The sequence below is a fragment of the Spermophilus citellus genome (genome assembly GCF_964194105.1).
Source record: "Spermophilus citellus genome assembly, contig: SCAFFOLD_55, whole genome shotgun sequence".
Taxonomy (NCBI): domain Eukaryota; kingdom Metazoa; phylum Chordata; class Mammalia; order Rodentia; family Sciuridae; genus Spermophilus; species Spermophilus citellus.
In genome coordinates, this window is record NW_027672793.1 from 287,218 (window position 1) to 308,283 (window position 21,066).

At 34.7% G+C, this 21,066-nt stretch overlaps 1 long non-coding RNA gene across 1 annotated transcript in view; it reads right to left on the reverse strand.

The window, feature by feature from the left end:
* Nucleotides 1-366: 366 nt before the first annotated feature.
* LOC308640606 overlaps nucleotides 367-21,066 on the reverse strand; it is a 663,035-nt gene continuing 642,335 nt past the window's right edge. The window contains exons 2-3 of the long non-coding RNA XR_014020311.1: nucleotides 11,001-11,097; nucleotides 367-438 (exon numbers count right to left, since the gene is read on the reverse strand). This is a non-coding gene — a long non-coding RNA (uncharacterized lncRNA). The remainder of the gene's footprint in view (nucleotides 439-11,000; nucleotides 11,098-21,066) is intronic.

Genomic DNA, 21,066 nt, shown 5'->3' on the forward strand with positions numbered 1-21,066 from the left:
ACAGCTCCTTTCCTGCAGGAAAATGGACCTTGGAGATTTTAGTTTGATAATTATTCCACCTGTCAATCTCCAGTATCTGGTAAGACACTGGGCTGCAGGAACACACCTGCCACATAGTATTTTATGCAGATACTGAGGATGCCTTTGAGCATAAGGAAGGCAGCAAAGAGTCTCTGCCAATGACATGTTCCCCACCTGGTTGGCCAGTAACACTGAGGACATAGTGGCCCAGTGGAGGAGTTAAGCCTGCAGACTCCAGAGACTGCCCAGAGTCCGAATCTGCTAGCTCCTGTTTTCAACACAGCCAGTCTTGTGGTTCCAATAGTCTTCCTCCCCCAGCCTCCCTTGCTAGGCCAATGCACACTCACCATTTCCTGGTTCTCAGGAGTAGGGCTACTTGGGATCCTCAGTTCCTGCACAGCAGAACAATCTGTGACTCTGAGGTTCGAAACTACAGATGGCAAAAATGGAGGACTCAGGAGACAAAAAGTGAAAGCCCAGCCTCCTCCTCCCTGATGACACACATGACTGGACAGTTCCCACAAAATGCTCTTGATTGGAAGGGACTTCAGATCATGAATATTGGATCTGAGAGAAGTGAGCCCTTTTTTTGAGTGACAGGGAATATTATCCAATCCAGGCATGAATAAGGGCTAGAATCTCAGGTCATTGAGTGCTGTTTTTTTTTTGTGTGTGTGTTTGTTTGTTTTGTTTTGTTTTGTTTTGTTTTTTATCTGAGAAATGTACCCCAGAGTCTCAGGCTGCTGTTATTTTAAGGCAAGGTTGTTTTCCAATAAGTGGGAACTAACCCAACCAACAGAACATTTTCATTTAAACTTACATATAAAGTCATTTCAGTTTATGGATTATATATACTTGTATATTATTCAGGAATTAATATAAAATAATGAAAATAAGTATCCAATTTTATTTAAATTTATTTTTGATCTCTGTTCTTTTTAGGTGACAGATTGAACTTTGAACTGGAAAGAAAACCTGTAAAGTAAAAATGCCCAATAAAAACAACATATAAGGGGCTGGGATTGTGGCTCAGCAGTAGAGTGCTAACCTCCCATGTGCAAGATCCTGGTATCAATCCTCAGTACCACATAAAAATAAATAAGTGAAATAAAGGTATTGTGTCCAGCTACAGCTAAAAAAAATACATAAAAAATATAAGGTACAAGGTGAGAAACCAGCCTCTACCTCAGAGCAAAGACTGTCCAAGGAAGGAGGCATGACTCTTGTCCTTGGAAAGACACACAGAGCACTCCTAGGCTCATACCCACCCTGATGAATTGTTTATTTACAAATAACAGGAGAGATCTGCTGTGCCTGGTTTTTCTGACTCAGTCAGGCTTGGTGGGGATCCATAGCAACCCCCTAGCAGCCACCAATCTGCATGCGACAGGGAAAATACCTGGGATTCCAAATTAAATTTCCAGTACTTTATGGTGGTTGATAACATTTTGGGAAACCATGTAGTTCAGCATATACTCCCCTCAAGGCCTAAGCCAATCTGTTCAAATGAATCCCCATCTTGTACTAACCAATCATGCTTACCCCACTTGTTCCCACCACTGAATGTGCTAATCATGTTTTAGAGTTGTTTATGATTTTCCCACGGTGTGTGATGATTTGCTAATAGATGCTATGATGTATGTGAGGTTCCTGCCTTCCCCAAAGAGTTATAAAACTGCTGCAAACCCCGGGATCAGGGCCTCTAAGCCACCAGTTTCTGTATGTGTGGAGGACTGAACTAGGTTGCAATAAATACCTCCTTGGTGCTTACATCGATATTGGTCTCTGGTGGTCTTTTGGGGGTCCCACATTTGAGCTTAACAGTCTCTCCTGAAACCCATAGAAAAAGAATTCAGCACTCCAGTTCTCTAGGACTGTAATTTTATAGCACAAAAATTTACAAAAGAAGGGTGACTTGAGAACTTACACGAATAACAGGATTTTCACAAGCATAATACAAAGACACATAGTGGGTTAATGGTCTAAATGGTTTAGCACTTAGGGAGTAAATTTATATCATAACATAAGAATTTGTGATGCACCACTAAAGTTCCAGGGTGAGTTGTTATTTGGTCAGGGAAAGCCAGAATTTATGAGTCATCACTAAAGTTTTAGGGAGGGTTGTTATCTCACAGGGAAAACCACACATGGGTGAGTTCAAGGCACTGGTAGGCATTTCAAGCAAGTTTACAAATCACAGTAATTTATAATGAAGCAGAAATTAACTTTTCATGCCTTTTTGATGAGATGGCTCCCAATCTTAAGAGAAAATTAGGCTGGATTTTTCACTTGCTATAGTCATAGCTTTTAAAGTATATGTTTCATACTTTAACAAGTATGAGAAATAAATTATGAATATTAATTACTACTATTTTTTAAAAAGACTGAATGAAATAGGAAATTAGATATTTGTTATTAAATGCATAAAATTTTGATTAATATATTGATAATATAAACAGAAAATTTTGACAATGATAAAAAGACATTTAATATAAGGGCTTTGGGCTGGGGATGTGGCTCAAGCGGTAGCTCACTCTCGCCTGGCGTGCGTGCGGCCCGGGTTCGATCCTCAGCACCACATACCAACAAAGATGTTGTGTCCGTCGAGAACTAAGAAATAAATATTAAAAATTCTCTCTCTCTCTCTCTCTCTCTCTCTCTGTCTCTCACTCTCTCTTTAAGAAAAAAAATAATATAAGGGCTTCAATATTATAAGTCCCTCATGTTCAGTGGGTCAGTCCTTCAATGATTTTTTTCATTTTTTTTAGGTCATTTTGAATTACACTTCTGCAAATGTTTGTTAAGTATACAAATTTAAGATTTTGTATTTTGTAAAGTAGAAAAATGGCACTTTCATTGATTTTTTTAGAAGAACTAACAGAACAGAATTCCAAAAGTGTTCCATGTAAATTTAAAGGTATGTTTCTAATAATCAAGATAGAAAGCAGAAGCAAAACATAATCTAGTTTGGTGGTTCTGCCTCAAACTAAAGAGTAACTTATTTATTTCTGCTATTATTCACTAGGTTCCTGAGGTTGCAGAAATCACCAACCAACACAGAGAAAAGTCTTTTTAGTTTGTTTCTCACAACCAATTCAAGCTAAAATACACTAGTATCACTGTAGTTTCAGACCAAAGGGTGTTTCTAAATAATAAAACTATGTATACATACATATATAAATAAATATAAAATAAAATATAATATTAGATAGATTTTTTTCCTGGATAATCATTTTGTACATATTTCCCTTTAGACACAGTTCTGGGAACAAAGTGTCACAAATAAGACATAAATCCTACATTGCTACACAGAGTAATTAAGGCACATACTAAGAGCTTGGTATAAAACTTGCCATAGAGACATAAATAACTAGAGAACATCATAGAGAATTATACCTAAGTGCTAAGTTGCAAATTCATAGTCTTTAAGTACATGAAGAGACAAGTTATCATAGCAAATTTTATAACTCAGTTGCTGCTAATATACAAAGATAGAGATATTTATTAAGAGATGGTTTTATGCAGATTTTTGGTTTAAAAAGGGAAAGATCAAATAATGGTGGTGATTTAAACATGAGCAATAATATTTTTCTGCATTCAGTACCTTTTTCACAGATATATGAATTATAATTAATTCCAACCATTAAAATGCAGAAATAGTGTAAAGATTATTCACTAGGAGTAAAACTACTTAAAAAGAGAACCAAAACTTCCATTCCTGTCAAAATGTTTATTCCTGACAAAAGACTGCTTCTATTAAACCATTTCTGTAGATGATTTTTTGTAAAAAATATTTGATTTTTTGCATATTACTTAATATATTTATGCTTCAAATTTTCTCTTTTGTCCTATTTTACTACCTATATTCTGAAATAAAAAAATTTCTAATTCCTAAACTCTCTTGATATTTGAGATATTTTTCTAATTTTTAAGCTTATATAATTTCTATAATGAATACTGTGATTTCAGTAAAGAATGACTATTTTATGCACCTGGATCATTTACAGGAGTTTTGTTGTGTTCTTTGGTTTTATTTATAGTAAAGTAAAAAAAAAAAAGGTTAATGTAAAACCAAAACACAAAGAAAAGTCCACCAACTCCCATTTTAAATCAAGATTGTATTGTGTACACAAAAGCTGGCCAGGACTGTCTCTTACAAGATTCCATGCTAGAGATCACCCCCCTGATCTTCAGGAAAAAGTTTTTACAGCACAAAAAGTTACAAAGGAGGTGGGTTTCTAAGGTACATACAGCTAACAAGATTTTGACAATCATAATACAAAGGCAAATAGCAGGTTAAGGATCTACATGGTTAACATTTCAAGGTAGAAAATAAATTCAGCTCCAGACATTAGAATTTATGAGCTGCCACTGAGATTTACAGAGAATTGTTATTTGGTCAGCAGGAGCCAGGATTTATGAGGCACCAGTAAGGTTTTAGAGAGGGTTGTTATCTGGTAAGGGATAGCCAGGCATAGGTGAATTCAAAACACAGGTAGAAATTGCAAGCAAGTTTAAAACATCAAAATATTGTTATGACAAAGACAAATTTTAGTTTTCTTACACAAAACAGAAATAAACTTTTTACCTCTAAAAGCTCTAAGAGAAGATTTTTTTTTAATCATATCTAATGGCTTCTGGCATTCCTTTGTTTTTGACCATAAATGCTTCTCTTCTGTATTTATGGGGCTTCCAAAACCAAAAATATAGATAAGCCCTTCTCATAGGGAAGATGTTTCAAACATAGCAAGTAACTACCCTTTGACTCATAGGGTCTGACAACCATATTATAGGATATGAAAGACCCTCCAATATGCTTGTTCTTCCAAGCATTGTTTGCAAAGATTGACAAAAGTCAATTCATTGCACATAATGAGTGAAGTGGGTCTCTGCTCTGCAGTTCAGAACAGGTGGTAAAAGAGCCCCCAAAGTGAATTTAAGACAGGGCTTTACATGACATAGCTGACAAAATCCTAAAAAAATTAGAAAACATAAATTCAGAGAGAACCATACCCACATAATCTCATTTGACAGAATCAATTTCATAAGAGGAACAGAGGACAGAGGGATTTAACTATATTTTCTTTTTCTAAATTGCTATTAATGTCTCCCAGGATTATAGAGTTCTGGATCTCCTCAGTTACTACTTTATCATTACCTTCAACCTACAATGTATGAGGTACACTGAATTTACCCTCATACTCATGTAGTTATCACTTATTTTTTTCAATAGAAATGCATATGTATATGTATATTTTTCCCACATTTCCAAGATTCTACCCTGAAAATTTCTGTGATATCACTTCCCTGAAATGCATTTTCATTATTTCATGTCAGTTCATCTAAGTATTCCATATCATGTGTTGGAAAAATTGAGACAACTCTAAGGCCCTTCTTATTTGACTATTTATAAACTATAATTGAAGGTCAACCTCAGTACCTCCAAAGAACTTAAGTCTCATTCACCTTTCTCATTCATAGTGCTTTAATTTTTAAGTAGGTAGCAGAAATTTTATTTTGAAGAAGAGTAAGTGATTTAAAGCCATTCAGTGAACTGTAGAGGATCCCAAAAACCTATGGTTGTGGTTCTTAAACAACCTTACCACTGAAAGATCTGGGTTACACTCCAAGTTGGACACTGATACTAGGCTTCCATGGAAATGGTTTCTTGGTTGTGAATATTGTCTTTCCCTTTCTCCCATAGTCTTGGAAATGTGTTGATTGTGTGAAGTTTTAGAATCACTAATTTCAACACAGTTAGCATGGACCCATTTGATAATAGAAGACATCTATATTCCAAAAAAAAAAAGACCCTTCACCCAGCCCTAAAGAAGTGATAAAATAATCTCTGGAAAAAATAACAGTCATCCATTAGATTATTTTTTTAAAAATACTAAGAATAAGTTTAGTTAGTAATACATTACTGTACTAGGAAAAGTGATATAAATGCAATTTTAATTTTTAAAGTTGTTTCTGATTACTACAAAGAGAGTATAAAAAGCTGGGTACATGGGCTGGAATTGTGTCTCAGTTGTAGACCACTTTGCTGTAATGTGCAAAGCACTGAGTTTGATTCTCAGCAATACATATAAAGATTTTTTTATTTGTTTCATTTTTTAAATACATGACAGTGGAAAGCATCACAATTCTTATTACACATATAGAACAATTTTTCATACTTCTGTTTGTATATAAAGTATGTTCACATCAATTCCTGTCTTCATATATGTGCTTTATTTTTTTAAAGAGAGAGAGAGAGAGAGAGAGAGAGAGAGAGAGAGAGAGAGAGAGAGAGAGAATTTTAATATTTTTATTTTTTAGTGTTCGGCGGACACAGCATTGTTGTTTGTATGTGGTGCTGAGGATCAAACCCCAGCCGCATGCATGCCAGGTGAGCGCACTACCACTTGAGCCACATCCCCAGCCCCATATATGTACTTTAGATAATAATGTCTATCACATTCCACAATCCTTGCTAATCTTTACACAACACTCCTACACTGGCTACTTCACATAAACTTGCCCAGATATTTAATGCATTAACCAACTAGATTTTATTCAGCCTATTCAGTGCTGTTGGAATGGCTATTATAAAAATCTAAAATTGTCATGTGTGGTGGCATATGCCTGAAATTCTAGAAGCTATGGAAAATGACACAGGAGAATTGATAGTACAAAGACAGCCTCAGTAACATAACAAGGCTACAATCAACTTAATGAGAGCCTGTCTCAAAATATAACATAAAAAAGAATGTGGATATATCTCAGTGGTATGCACCTCTGGGTTCAATACTCAGCACCAAACCATACAAAACCAAGAAAATATCTCATAATTAATAGGGATTAATTCTGGTACACAAATATGTAAAAATATTGGTGACAATATAAATGTAATAAATATATTTTTATAAAAGTGTTAAGGTTCTTTGAAAGCCCAAAATAAAAATGCCACAAAATCCAGTAGTAATAATTTGGGGTAGCAGTGCAAAATCATACATGCCTGTACTTCCAGTGGCTTAGGGGAATAAGAGGTAGAAAACTAGGGATTTATTCTCAAGTTAAAGACCAGCCTCAAGAACTTGGCAAGGTCCTCTGAAACTCAGTAAAACCCTCTCTCAAAAATAAATAAATAAATAAATAAATAAGTGTTGGAGACTGGGTATGTAGCACACTGGTAAAGTGCCCTGGGGTTAATCTCCATTATTTAAATAAATTAAAAAAAATATAAATAATAATTCTCAGTAAAAAAAAAAGCCATACAATCCAGTAACAATAACTCTGGGTATATATGTAAAAAATTTGGAATCCTTTTGCTAAATATATTGCCACACATCTATTTTTATTGTACCTTTATTCACAGTATCTAATAAAAGGAAACAAAGTACCTTTTAGATAGAAAGTATAAGCATCCAATTAGTCCATCCCTTCAGAAGCTACACACTTAAAATTCAAACTGGTCCCTAGAAGGCAAGACTCAGAGAGTGGTGTTTTCTAAATACTCCAAAAAATTTGCATCTCTGGAAACCTTCTGTCAGATATTCTAAAACTCAGAACTAGGTCATATGGGAGTTCAGAATGAGAACACAACACACAGTAAACTCTTTAATAGGGAATCTGAACTCAGACACTGACATAACCAAAAGCAGTGTTAGAGATAAAAAATAGATTCCGTTTCACTGATTTCTGGGTTATGGATTCAAATCAAATATATATTAGAAAAAAATTAAGGCTACTGGTTAAAATCTATGTAAAACAGGCATTTAAAATGTACCATGGGCTGTGTGTATTGGTTCAAGCCTGTAATCCAAGTTGCTGAAGAGGCTGAGGAAGAATTATCAAAATTTCAAAGCCAGCCTTAGCAGAAGAGAGGTACTAAGAAACTCAGTGAAATCCTGTCTCTAAATAAAGTAAAAAAAAAAATTCCTAGAGATTTGTCTTAGTAGTCAAGTGCTCGTGAGTTCAATCTCCAATATCCCCCATAAAAAAATGTACCAGGAGGCTGGGGCTGGGGCTCAGTGGAGCTCACTTGTCTGGCACATGTGAGACACTGGAATATAGGGTCTATCAACAACTTTATATATACAGTACCAACATATTGACATGGACTTTGATCTAATTTGCGTGTACTTTAGCCCTTAAGATTGAAGTTGGTTGGGGCTGGGAATGTGGCTCAAGCAGTGGCAAGCTCCCCTGGCAGCCTGGGTTCCATCCTCAGCACCACATACAAAGATGTTGTGTCCGCCAAAAACTGAAAAATAAATAATTAAAAAAAATCTCTCTCTCCCTCTCTCACACACACACACACTCTATCTTAAAAAAAAAAAAAAAGATTGAAGGCATGGTGGTGCATGCCTGTACTATCAGCTGTTTACAAGACTGAGACATAAGAATCATAAATTCAAAACCAGTCTCATCAATGGTGAGGCACTAAGCAACTCAGTGAAACCCTGTCTCTAAGTAAAATACAAAATAGGGGTAGGGATGTGGCTCAGTGGTAGAGTGCCTGTGACTTCAATCCCTGGTCTCCCCCCCCAAAAAAAAAATGGGGCTGAGTAAATAGCTCAGCTTGTGGACTGCTTGCCTTCTAAGCATGAGGCCCTGGGGTCAATCCCCAGTACAGAGAGAGAGAGAGAGAGATAGATAGAGAGAGAGAGAGAGAGAGAGAGAGAGAGAGAGAGAGAGAGAGAGAGAGAGATTGAAATTGCATGTAATTTAAATTCAAGTTAGTCCCACTTTTATTTTTTCCTGCCACACCAGAATAAAAGAGTTTCCCGAAATATTTGGAATGTTTCTGTGGGTTATTTATTTATTTTTATTTATTTATTTATTTTTATGTGGTGCTGAGGATCAAACCCAGGACCTTGCACGTCTAGGTGAGTGCTCTATCACTAAGCCAAAACCCCAGATTGTCTGACCATAAATTTAAAAAAAAAATAATTAATAAATAAATAAAACCTCAATTGATGACCCATTAAAGTTTTTAAAAATCTTTAATTGGGACAAAATAAACCTCATTTAGGAGAGATTCATTCTTTTTAATTTCACCTAATTTTATTCTGCTTTCTTCTCATGTGAAAATCTCAGAATGATAAATTAAAATGTTTTAAAGTGCCCTCCAGTTCTTGAAGAAAAACATTATTAATGATGCATACATTTGAAAGAAAACATGGGAAAATGATTAATAATTGATAGACCCACCCTGATCTTTTCTTAAAATTGGGCATCTCACCATAAAACCATGAAAAGATAATTTCGGCTTTACTATAAATTACTTCGAATGCCTGCCCGTGCACTGAACTCACCCATGTCCGGTTTTCCCTGACCATACAACAACCCTTTCCTAAACCTTAGTGTTGCCTCATAAATTCTGGCCTTCCCTGGCCGGATAATGACCCTCTCTGAGTCTCTAAGATCTCCATAAATTCTGATGTCGGGGCCAGCAAAAATGTAAACTTGTGTTATGCTCCTCAGAGTGTTGTTATCTGTAACCCCCCTTTGTGTAACTTTTTGGGCTATAAAACTGGGCCACAAAGAAGCCTCAGGGCTGTCCTTGGCTCCCACGATTTTGAGGGGCAAGGCAGCCGGGCCGGTCGAAATAATAAGCTTGCTTTAATTTGATTTTAATTGGAGTCAGTGGTCTTTTCTTGAGTCCTGGTCTAACATAATGCTGAAAGTGGAGTTTTGAGATGAACCAAAATTTCTCAGTTTGCAAATTGAATCTGGGTTCTTGTCTCATAAATTTTGAAGAAAAAAAAATCTATTTAAGCAAGAAGAAATAGAACGCCCACCGTGTGGTATGAGGAATGATACCAGAAAAAAAATCAAACTCATTTTTCTGTGCCATCTTAGAAGTTTTCTGATGGTTTGGGGCAGAACAGGAAGCATAATGCATTTAGACTAGGCTTTGGAAAAGGCATCCTGACTACCATATGAGTTCACATTCATTCTTTCTGTGACCCATCCTTTTTTCTTCAAATTCAATCAGGAATCTCCCCTGGGACAAAGGACTTTCTTGAAGGTGTTCCCACAAGTTGGCTTCAAGATTTTTTACATTTGAAATAGGCCTTAATGGGGTTCATTAACATCTTTCAGTTAGCCACCAGGTGTGTTTGAGTGAGGCCCATTATGCGAATTACATGGTCATTATACTATCTATTCTATTTTATACTTATTCTCTGTTAACAGAGAACCCTAGTTTTGGATATGTGAACAGAGAGCTAGAAAACTAGGGGTTTATTCTGAGACCTATGGAGAGCTAAACTGAAGTTCTAAATTTCAGATTTTTGTTTTGGATTTGAGATACTGCTTCTGCTACATTTAAAAATCTCAGGACTCATAAAGAGAATGAGTTTAAAGCCAGCATCATCAAATTTCTGAGGCCCTAAGAAATTCAAATGGACTCTGTCTCTAAATAAAAATATTAAAAAAGGGGTGGGAATGTGAATCAGTGGATGAACACCTCTGGGTTGAATTTCTGGTACCAAAAAGAAAACAACAAACAAACACAATAATAATAATAATAATAATAATAATAATAATAATAAATAAAAAAACAAAACAAAACAAAAAAAAAACAAACCCTCATGAGTAACAAGCCCTAAAATTAACAGCCTCTCTCATGCATGAATACAATAAATGGATTTGGAGTTCTCTCCTGGTAATTAACTCAGTCTTCACCAGCAATCTGGAGACATGCTGGACTCAAGGCACATGGAAGCCCACAAAGGGCTTTAGAAAGAAGCTGAAAACACCTTACAATAATGATGCAAAATGCCCAGGTTTTAACTGCTGATCTAAGCCTCACTAGACTAATCAGAGGGAGGTGAAGGCTAAGCTACCACAGAGAGACCCTCTGGCCACAAGACTCTGGAGAGGACCACGAGGAGTCCCTAGCCATGACTGCCAGTTTCCACCATTGCCACTCCTGTCAGCTTTAAGCCACCTTCCTACACAGTCTCAATATAACAAGGCACACTTACCATTTCCTGGCTCTCAGGGTTCTCAGTGTTCGCCCTGTGGTTTGTTTTCAGATTCTGCATAGCACAGACACCTGGGCTCCGGATCCAGGACAGAAGCCTACAAAAAGATTGAAAAAAGGCGCATTCCAGACACCAAGGGAACAGAAGTCTTTGGAAGCCCTCCCCCTCATCACTGGCTGCTTAAGGATTGGACAGTTCTCACCTACGTGACTGATTGGTCAAGGCTTCAGGCACTGCCTCCAACCTGAGCCACGTGGGCACAGAATCAAAGTCTGAATGGCAGGCTGCTCCATTGTCATTGTTAACTGACTACAGATCAGGGCTGAGAATATAGCATAGTCAGTAGAGTGCTTGTTTTGCTGACACAAAGCCATGGATTCAATCCCCTGCACTACACGCACACACTACCCCCCCCCAAAAAAAAAAAAAAGATTAAGTAAAGGACTTTGGGGACTAGGGTTATGGATCAGTGGTAGAGAACTTCCCTAGCATGCATGAGGTACTGGGTTAAACACCCAGCACCACATTAAAAAGCCACCCAAGAGGGGACATGGCTCAAGCGGTGGTGCACTCGCCTGGCATGTGGGCCACCCAGGTTCGATCCTCAGCACCACATACAAACAAAGATGTTCTGTCTGCCAAAAACTAAAAATAAATATTTTTAAAAAGCCAACAAACAAACTACTAATGATACTGTGTCCATCTACAACAAAAAAAATTCAAGAAAAAAAAAAGACTATGTATTGGACTTGTGCACCCTCACTACAGAACTCATAAACACTTTTTATAAATAATATATACATATATGTCTTCAGACAGTGTATAAAATTCTCCTGTGATGTCTTTTCAAGTAACTTACATTACAGGTATGCTTCACAACCATGAAATCCTCCACACCTCACTTCTTCTCTCCTTCTTCTTTTTCTTCTTTTTCTTCTTCTTCTTCTTCTTCTTCTTCTTCTTCTTCTTATTATTATTATTATTATTATTATTATTATTTTGAGGCCTGTTAATTGCATTAAATGCCTCTGTATGGGGTTATTTTAAGGCAAAGTTTTCTTCCAATAATAGGACCGAGCCCAGAGAGAAATGTATTGACACTTATAACTGTTTATAAGGTTAAAGCAATTTGTGAATAAATATGTATATATATATTTATGAAAATGATATACAATCACTTTTATATTTTTTATTTTTTTATTCTTTGTCTCATAAAAAAAGTTTGAGCTTTAAACTCATTAACAATGTCCTAATATCCCTTCCTCAAAAAAAGTGACTTACAAGTATAATTCAAATTATTGAGACTCATAAATTTTTGATCCTTTATTTTAACTAATGAAGTCTAAAGATTTTCTTTTTATTTTCACCTTTAAATGAAGCCCACTTTTTATAGCTTTCTTGTTGTGTAACTGACCATTAATATTCTGCAAATTTTACCCCCATTCTGATCACTTTGGATGATTGATGTTTTGATGGAGTGGATCTCAAAGTGTTCATGCACAAGGTAGGAAATGGATATAGTAAGATATAAGACTGGTGATTGCTGAGTACGTAGAATTTGCTATACAAAATAACTATTGGTGGATGATATGGGGATAGGGAGAAAAATAACAATAAAAAAAGAAGAAAAACTTGAACAGTAGAGGGGCTCACATGCTACAAGTCTACAATGATAGCGTGAATATAGAGGGTAGTATTCTTGGAAGCAGCAATAAAATTTGAGGGAAAGAAAAAAGAATTTTTTGCAGAGTTCCCAAGTGAGAGATCCAGGTGAATGGGTTCCGTGTTCAACTCTTCCCACCTAGGAGTGGAATTTATAGTTCATAGGGTATGTCTCAGTAAGTAGCAAAACACCATTTCTATGTACCTTTACACTTTTTCATGGCTACAAGCTGACTTTGACAATTGCAGTCACATTACATCTTTGCACTTGTTAGCTATTCATTCATTAATTAATTCATTATATTATTTATTTGTTAATTCACTTATTCTTTAGTTGTCATTGTTTTTACATTACTGGTGATTACATAATTGCATAAATATTCTGAATGTTGACTTTTGGTTAAATATTGTTTTACGTGTTTATTCATACATTTACTTTTCATTGAAATGTTTTTCCTCTACCAAGCCTGATTTATATTAGACCTCAATCTTCATTTCTGAAGACTAGATAAAAATCACATTATTCCAAATAACTCAAGGATTTATCATTTTTGCAGAACCCTAATCACCCGCTAAAGTTGACCCAGTCTGTGTCAACTAAAAGCTATGTCAAAAGTCCTCTTTTTTAATATATATACACTTTAATAAAGAATTCCTCTCTCACTTTTATATTTTGGAGAGTAGACTAACTTCCCAAGCAGTAGTTAATAACCTAGATGAGTTTTCCAACTAGCTCACTATTACTTTTAAATTATTTACATCCTTGACACTGAGTGTCACTAATTACTTTTTTAATTTTTTCAAGGTCTCTCTCTCTCTCTCTCTCTCTCTCTCTCTCTCTCTCTCTCTCTCATGACAAATTAAAATCAAATATGCTTATTTACTAAGAAAAACTCTCAGCCTTTAATAAAATATTCTATAAAGAAAAATGATTTCGATGATTTTCTTAGAGACTCTCTGAGGCTGGCTGATTTAATCTAATGTTATAGAAGTTTGCAATATATATATATATATATATATATATATATATATATATATATATATATATATATATAGAGAGAGAGAGAGAGAGAGAGAGAGAGAGAGGGTAGTGTACATTTGACTCTTTCTCTTGGGGACTGTGCCAGAGTTACTTTCTTCTTTCACTTCTACCTTATTTCTGCCTCCAAAGAAACTACCCTTTATACTCATACTACTATTGATTCACCATTAGACTTTTTAAATCTGAACTCTTGAGCTGGTCATTCTTTCCCTCTTTCCTTCCCAGCACTTTTTTCTCTACTCATACATATTCCACCAATACTTTTTTCAAGAATACTCACTACTACATACTCAGTATCCACCAATCTCACATCCTGACCCATTCCTGTTCTGCCTCTTCCATGGATCACTTTGAGATCCCCTCCACCCAGATATCAATAGTCCAGAGTAAGGTCAGGTAAGGGTGTTATATATGCAGGTTTTTAAAAGTCATTTACATAACAACAAGCCTATTAAAATTGGGATGTATTTTGTCTTAGTTAAAAAAGAAAATCTACAGACTGCACTGTTATACTGAATTGTTTAAAATTCATTAATCTCAATAATTTGGAAAAAGAAATTCTATAAAAAGGAGAATAAAGAAAAGAACATAATACATAAAAGTGACAAATTTGAAGACACACCAAGTGGGCCTATCAAAGAGTGTCATACATCAGTGCTTTCAAAAGGCAAATTAATTTGAAATAAATGTAGTTAATGAGAGATGTAGTAATCATTTATTAATTATATATCATGGTAGTGTATATGTACAAAATGCATCTCATATAATTATGAGTATACATTGCAAAAAATGATCTCTACAGTAGTTTTTTTTTTTTAAATTTTGCTGACAACACTATAAATACCTACATCTAGGTTTATGTATTACCAAATGTTCAGGATACATTTTGTACTTTATAAAGTTTACTGGGCTGGGGATGTGGCTCAAGCGGTAGCGCGATCGCCTGGCATGCATGCGGCCCGGGTTCTCAGCACCACATACCAACAAAGATGTTGTGTCTGCCGAGAACTAAAAAATAAATATTAAAAATTCTCTCTCTCTCTCTCACTCTCTCTCCTCTCTCACTCTCTCTAAAAAAAATAAATAAAGTTTACAACTGACAAACAGACCTTTTTTTTATTTTCAATTTTTAAAAGGAGTACTATTTATTTTAAGTAAGAATATAATGCCACCATTTATCTTTAATTTTTAAATATTTTTTTAATTATGTATGACAACCGAATGCATTACAATTCTTATTACACATATAGAGCACAATTTTTCATTTCTATGGTTTTATACAAATTATATTTACATGAATTCACTTCTTTATACATATACTTTATATAACAATGTACATCATATTCCCCCATCATGTCTAACCCCATGATCTCTCCCCTCACCTCCCAACCCCCAAAAGGTTATTTTGATACACAATGATGTATGCTATGAAGTTATAGAACAGAGTATATACCTTATAATAATATGAACAGATAAAGTTTTGTAACTAATACAGAGCATAATAATAATAATAATAATAATAATAATAATAATCATCATCATCATCATCTTGCCATTTAGACATTAATGAATTATACATCTGGCACTACTGACATCTTCTCCAAGAAAATTGACCTCTTTTCCAAAAGGGGGGGTATTTGTGGGGTAAAATGGTATTCTATGCTTTCTTAATATCAAGAATAAACTATTTTCAGAAGTAATATATATTTCAATATAAAAATAAAATAGAACCAGGTTCCATGCACACACCTCTAATCCCATTGGATTGTGAGGTAAGGCAAGTTAAACCTGAGTTTAAAGCCAGCCTCAGAAATTTAGCAAGGCTCTAAGAAACTATGTGTGACCCAGTCTCTGTGTGTCCCTGACTTAAATTTCCAGTAAGAAACAACAACAAAAAGAATACAAAGTATTGATGAGGACACAGAACAAATTTTCATGAACTAAAGATGGAGTAGAAATTGCTGTTATTTCATCATGAAAGCTGTTTATATATATATATCTCCTCACCAAGCAGCTTAGACCTGTAGAAATTATAGTTTGTGTGTACCATGACAGTGTACAAGTAAAGTATGTGATAGCATAAGACTAGAGCTATCCTTGTCAATACAGTACAAATCTTCAGCGTAGGAGGAAAGAGAAGGTGATTCAGAAAAATAAAAATAATAAAGTTTGAGAAAAAATGGTTTCTGGAGCCCAGAAAGATTTTTGGTTTAATTAGAGTACAAAGTACCACATAAGTATTATACTGAAGTTATATCTGTTAAATACATCACATGTATAATGGATTTTAAGGAAAATATGTGGAACTTATCACAAACTAAATAAAAATTTATGAAAGCACATAAAATAGCATGTGCGTAAAGAAAACTAATCATTACAAAGACAACTATTTTAATTCAATTTAATATATAATATTTTCCTATCAAAATTTTAGCAAGTTTTTCTTAAAATACAAGAAGAGATCTGGACCTGTTGGTGTACAATTGTAATCCCAGTACCTTGGGAGGCTGGGACAGGTGTATTGTGAGCTCAAAGCCAGCATCAGCAAAAGTGAGGCCCTAAGCAACTCAGTGAGACACCATCTCTAGATGTCATACAAAATAGGTTTGGGGATGTGGCTCAATTCCCCTGAGTTTCATTCCAAGTACCAAATAAAAGAAAATAAAAGAAGGGACCAAAAAATTATCTTAGAAATAAAATATATGTAAAATACCCCAAAACCTTTAATAAAAAACAAATAATATAGTTACTGTTATGAGACACATTTAATGTATATAATGAAACTATATTGCAATAATACAGACCAATATATCATAATATGAGTCAAATCTGAAACCATATGTAGATCAATAGTACTGTTAGGAGCAATAGAAAGGCATATGTAAAACCGACCATATGAAAAATAACATTACATGTGAATGAATGAATCTATCCAACCTAAAGTTAGAATAGGCACATAGTGGCAAAGTTCACTGTTAGAGTGTGTGTGCAGAATGGGCAAGATAGTGAGTTCCAACCTTAGCAACACTATAAAAAGCAAATATTAAGAGGGAATGATGTTGAAGATAAAACAGTATATTAAATGAGACACTCTTCCTCCATCTATAGATACATTTAAGGAAAAAAAAAACTACTGTGAGTATAATTTGGCAAAATCATGAACGAGTAGAGAGATTCAGATACACTGGATATTAGTCTGCTCTTAAGACATGTACCACATTTGGGACAAAATCCCCAATTACCATCATCACTTCTAGTGAACAGAAATGTGAGAGAGGGTCTGAGTATGTAGCTCAGTTTTTAGAGTGCTTGCCTTGTATGCACAAGGCCCTGGGTTCAATATCTAGCACCACAAAAAAAGAAAGAAAAAAAGAAGCAGAAAAAAAAGAAAGAAGGAAATATGAAACAAATGATACAAAAAATGGTGATATCTAGGAGCCATAAAATCTTTCACAAGTGTTCCATCAGGTGTGACCAAGACACAAAAATACCCAAATATCAAAACTGTCAATTTATCTCAAAAAAAAAAAAATCTGCCAGCATATTTTCCCAATTGCTGTTGATGACAGATGAAGTTCACTCTTGCTTGTATTTTAGGTGAAATAGGCAGGAATCCAGTAAACTACTCTTAGCTTGAGTGATATTTTAGCACTTCCTGAATTCTGCCCCAACCCTGATACACTAGTAATAAGGCCAGAACTACCAATTCCTTCTAGAAAAAGTTTTTTTTTTTTTTGTGGGTGTGTGTATGTGCGTATTGAATGTTTCAAATTTAACATATTTTGTTTATGTTACTATGTCCCTGATACACTAGTAATAATGAAAGAACTACCAATTGCTCCTAGAAAGTTTTTTTTTGTGTGTGTGTATGTGTCTATGTGTGTACTGAATATCTCAACTTTAACATTTTTTTTTGTGTTACTATGTCCTGAAGTTCCAAACTCTAGAACAAAAGGTGATTGAGCTTATGTAAATCTCTGTAGATTTCAAACAAATGAATTTGCATTCTTTTTAACAGCACTTTTATGAAATATGATACCAAATAGCAGTTCAGAAAGGAGGTTAAAAAACAATGATCCCTGTTTATTCCAACAAATCTTTACAAAATAGTCCTACATTGACTACTTCATATAAACTTTCCACAGGGATAAAATGCATCAGTCAGAGATTTTCTGTAGCCTGGGCAGTGTTGTTGAAAAGGTTATTATAATAATCTGAAAGAGCTAGGTGTGGAGGCAAGTCAGGAAGATTGTGATTTGAAAGACAGCCTTAACAACATAGCAAGGCTATTAGCAACTTATTGAGATATTAGTGATATATTACCTGTCTCAAAAAAATAAAAAATAAAAGGACTGGGGACATAACTCAGTGGTAAGCACCCCCGGAGTTCAATTCCTAGCACCAAACCACACCAAACTAAACAAATATCTGAAATATAGTAGGGACTCCAGAGTATAGGTGGTTCTTAAGAGCTCAAAATAAAAATGCCATATAATCCACTAATAATTTTTTGAAGCAGGGTATTATTGTGAATGTCTGTACTCTCAGTGGCTTGGGAGGATGAAACAGGAGGAACTTAAATGCCAGACCAGCCTCAGAAACTTGGCAATGGCTTAAGTGACTCAGTGATATCCTGTCTTATTAAAAAAAAAATAGGGATGTAACACAGTGGTAAAGTGCCAAAATAAATAAAAATAAATAACAATTCTTGGTTTAAAAAATGCCCTATAACCCAGTAATTATAATTCTGGATAAATATCTAAAGAAATTGGAACACTTTTGTTAAAGAAATTACTTCACTTCCATTTTTATTGTAGGTTTATTCACAGTATCTAATAAAAGGAATCAAATGAAGTGTCTTTTAGATGCAAGGTATTGATTAAAAGGTTCCTTCCAGCTGCAGATCATTCATCTACTTGCCTTAAAGGCTGCACACTTATAATTCAAACTGCTCCCGAAAAGGCAAGACTCAGATATGGATTCTTCTGAGTACTCCAAACGATTTTGGTACCTCTGGACAAATTGTGTAAGACATTTCCAAAACTAAGGAATAGGTAAATTTTGGAGTTTGGAATGTGGACAACATACAGTAAATTCCTCAAGGGGTAATCTTAATTCAGACACTGTGATAAGGTGTCTGGTCTGGGGAAGAAAGAGGAAGTAAAATCAGAGTTTGAGATAAAACTAGACTTTGCTTCACTTATTTCTAGGTTATTGATTTAATCCTAACAGATATTGGAAAAGGGTTAAAGCTACTAATTAAAATTTATGTAAAACAGGTATTTAAAAAATACCAGGAAAGAGCTGAAGGTGTGGCTCAGTGGTACAGTGCTTGCCTAGCATATATGAGGCCCTGAGATTAATTCTCAGCACCACATGTAAATAAATAAAATATAAATAAATATTTAAAAAATACCAGGTAAGGGTTTATGGTTGTGGCTTAGTAGTAGAGTGCTTGGCTAGTATGCATGAGGCAGTCTCTTTGATACTGGACCCACATTAATAATAATAATAATAATAATAATAATAATAATAATAATAATAAAGATACTGTGTTCATCTACAACTAAGAAAAAAAATTATTTTAAAAAAGTACAACAGTGATATGGCCTGTAACCTTCTAATTATCTGTGTTCTAATTAAGCCCTTGCAATTGAACTTTCTTGTTATTTAAATTAAAGTCCAATTCTACTTTTATTTCCTGCCACACCAGGACAAAGGAGTTTGCTTGAATATTAGGAATGCTTCTAAATGTCATTTTAATAAAGTTGTCTTACATAATTAAAAACTTAGTTGAAAGCAAACTTGGTGGCACAGGCCATAACCCCTGTGGTGCAGAAGAATTATACATGGGTATCATGAGTTCAAAACTACCCTCAGCAAAAGCAAGGCACTAAGCAACTAAGTGAGACCCTCTCTCTAAATAAATACAAAAAAGGACTGGGGATGTGTCTCAGTACCCCTGAGTTATATACCTGGGTAAAAAAAAAAGAAAAAACAAAAAAAATTCAATTGAGCACAAATACATTAAAGAAACAAACAAACAAACAATCAAACAAACAAACAAAAACCTTAATTTTTGAAAAATCAACTACACTATTGTGAGGATGGCCTTAGGCCTGGCCTAAAAGACTCCATTTTAAAACCTTCAGTTTGAAACATGCAGTCTCACCAGGCATGCCTAAAGAAGACCTGCAGTATTGCCCTCAGACATAAACAAATCACTTCCCCTCTGTCAGGTTGTCCTCACCTAATAAGAGGGAAGGGTGAGAAGACCAAGGTGCAGACCACCAGACCAGATGTTTCTGGCCCTAGAGTAAATGATGGCATGGAAAAAATCTTTTGGTAACTAACAAGGATTGAAAAAAGGGTAAAAAGGCTGCAAAATTTAGTATAAAGAGTAGAGCAAATGAACAGATGTTAAGCCAGCTCTATAAAAAATGCACTTGAGCTGGGTAGGCTGATGAGGACTTGGAATGACATATCATCACTTCTTATCATTTGTATTATCCTCACCACTCTTAAACTCTACAGGCACACCTTAGTGAGAGGGGGAAAGGTAAAAGATTATGTGGTGTTCTTCTTATGTGATGAAAACTTAATTTCAGTGGGGAGAAACCCAATAGGGAAATAAAACCAAGAGGCAAGATCTCCTACACACCCAAAATATATACCTTTATAAATAAAAATCTTATCAAAATTACTTTAAAATTTCATTTAACTTTTGTGCTGTCTAATGAGAAGGCAAATTTTATTTTAAACTTCTAAGCAATGTCCTAAGGCATTAATATTTTTCCAGATGGAAAAACAATATAATGCACGAGTATAATTTAAAAATTTCTAGTATTCATAATAAAATTTAAGAAGGACAGCTTAAATCAATTTAATAACTTAAACCACTATATCCAAAATATTATTATTTTTTAAAATATTAAATGACTAATAAATAAATGTATTTTTCAAGCTTCATCCTAAAATTCACTCTTGATCTCTCAGAGATGTCTATGTTAACAACAGCTATATTCCATGTTTGAGATCTATAAATACCCTGACCTCAGCAAAGTGAAAAAAAATGGACAACTCAGTTCTGTGTCATAAGTTATGGAATAAATATACCAAACAACATTCTCTCAGGGCCAAAGAACAGGAGAGACTCTGCAATTTGAGAAAGCAGCCATCTACAACTCAGAAGTGTACAAAAGTGGACACTGTTTCTCACAGGATTCTGGCCACAGATCCATTTTCATTTCAGATATCATACTTTAACCAAAAGAAATTGGTATCACTGAAGAGAAGACTCTAGGTCATCAGATTATCAGTAACCCAGAAACTAGAATCTAAACATTTTTTTTTTAATTTTAT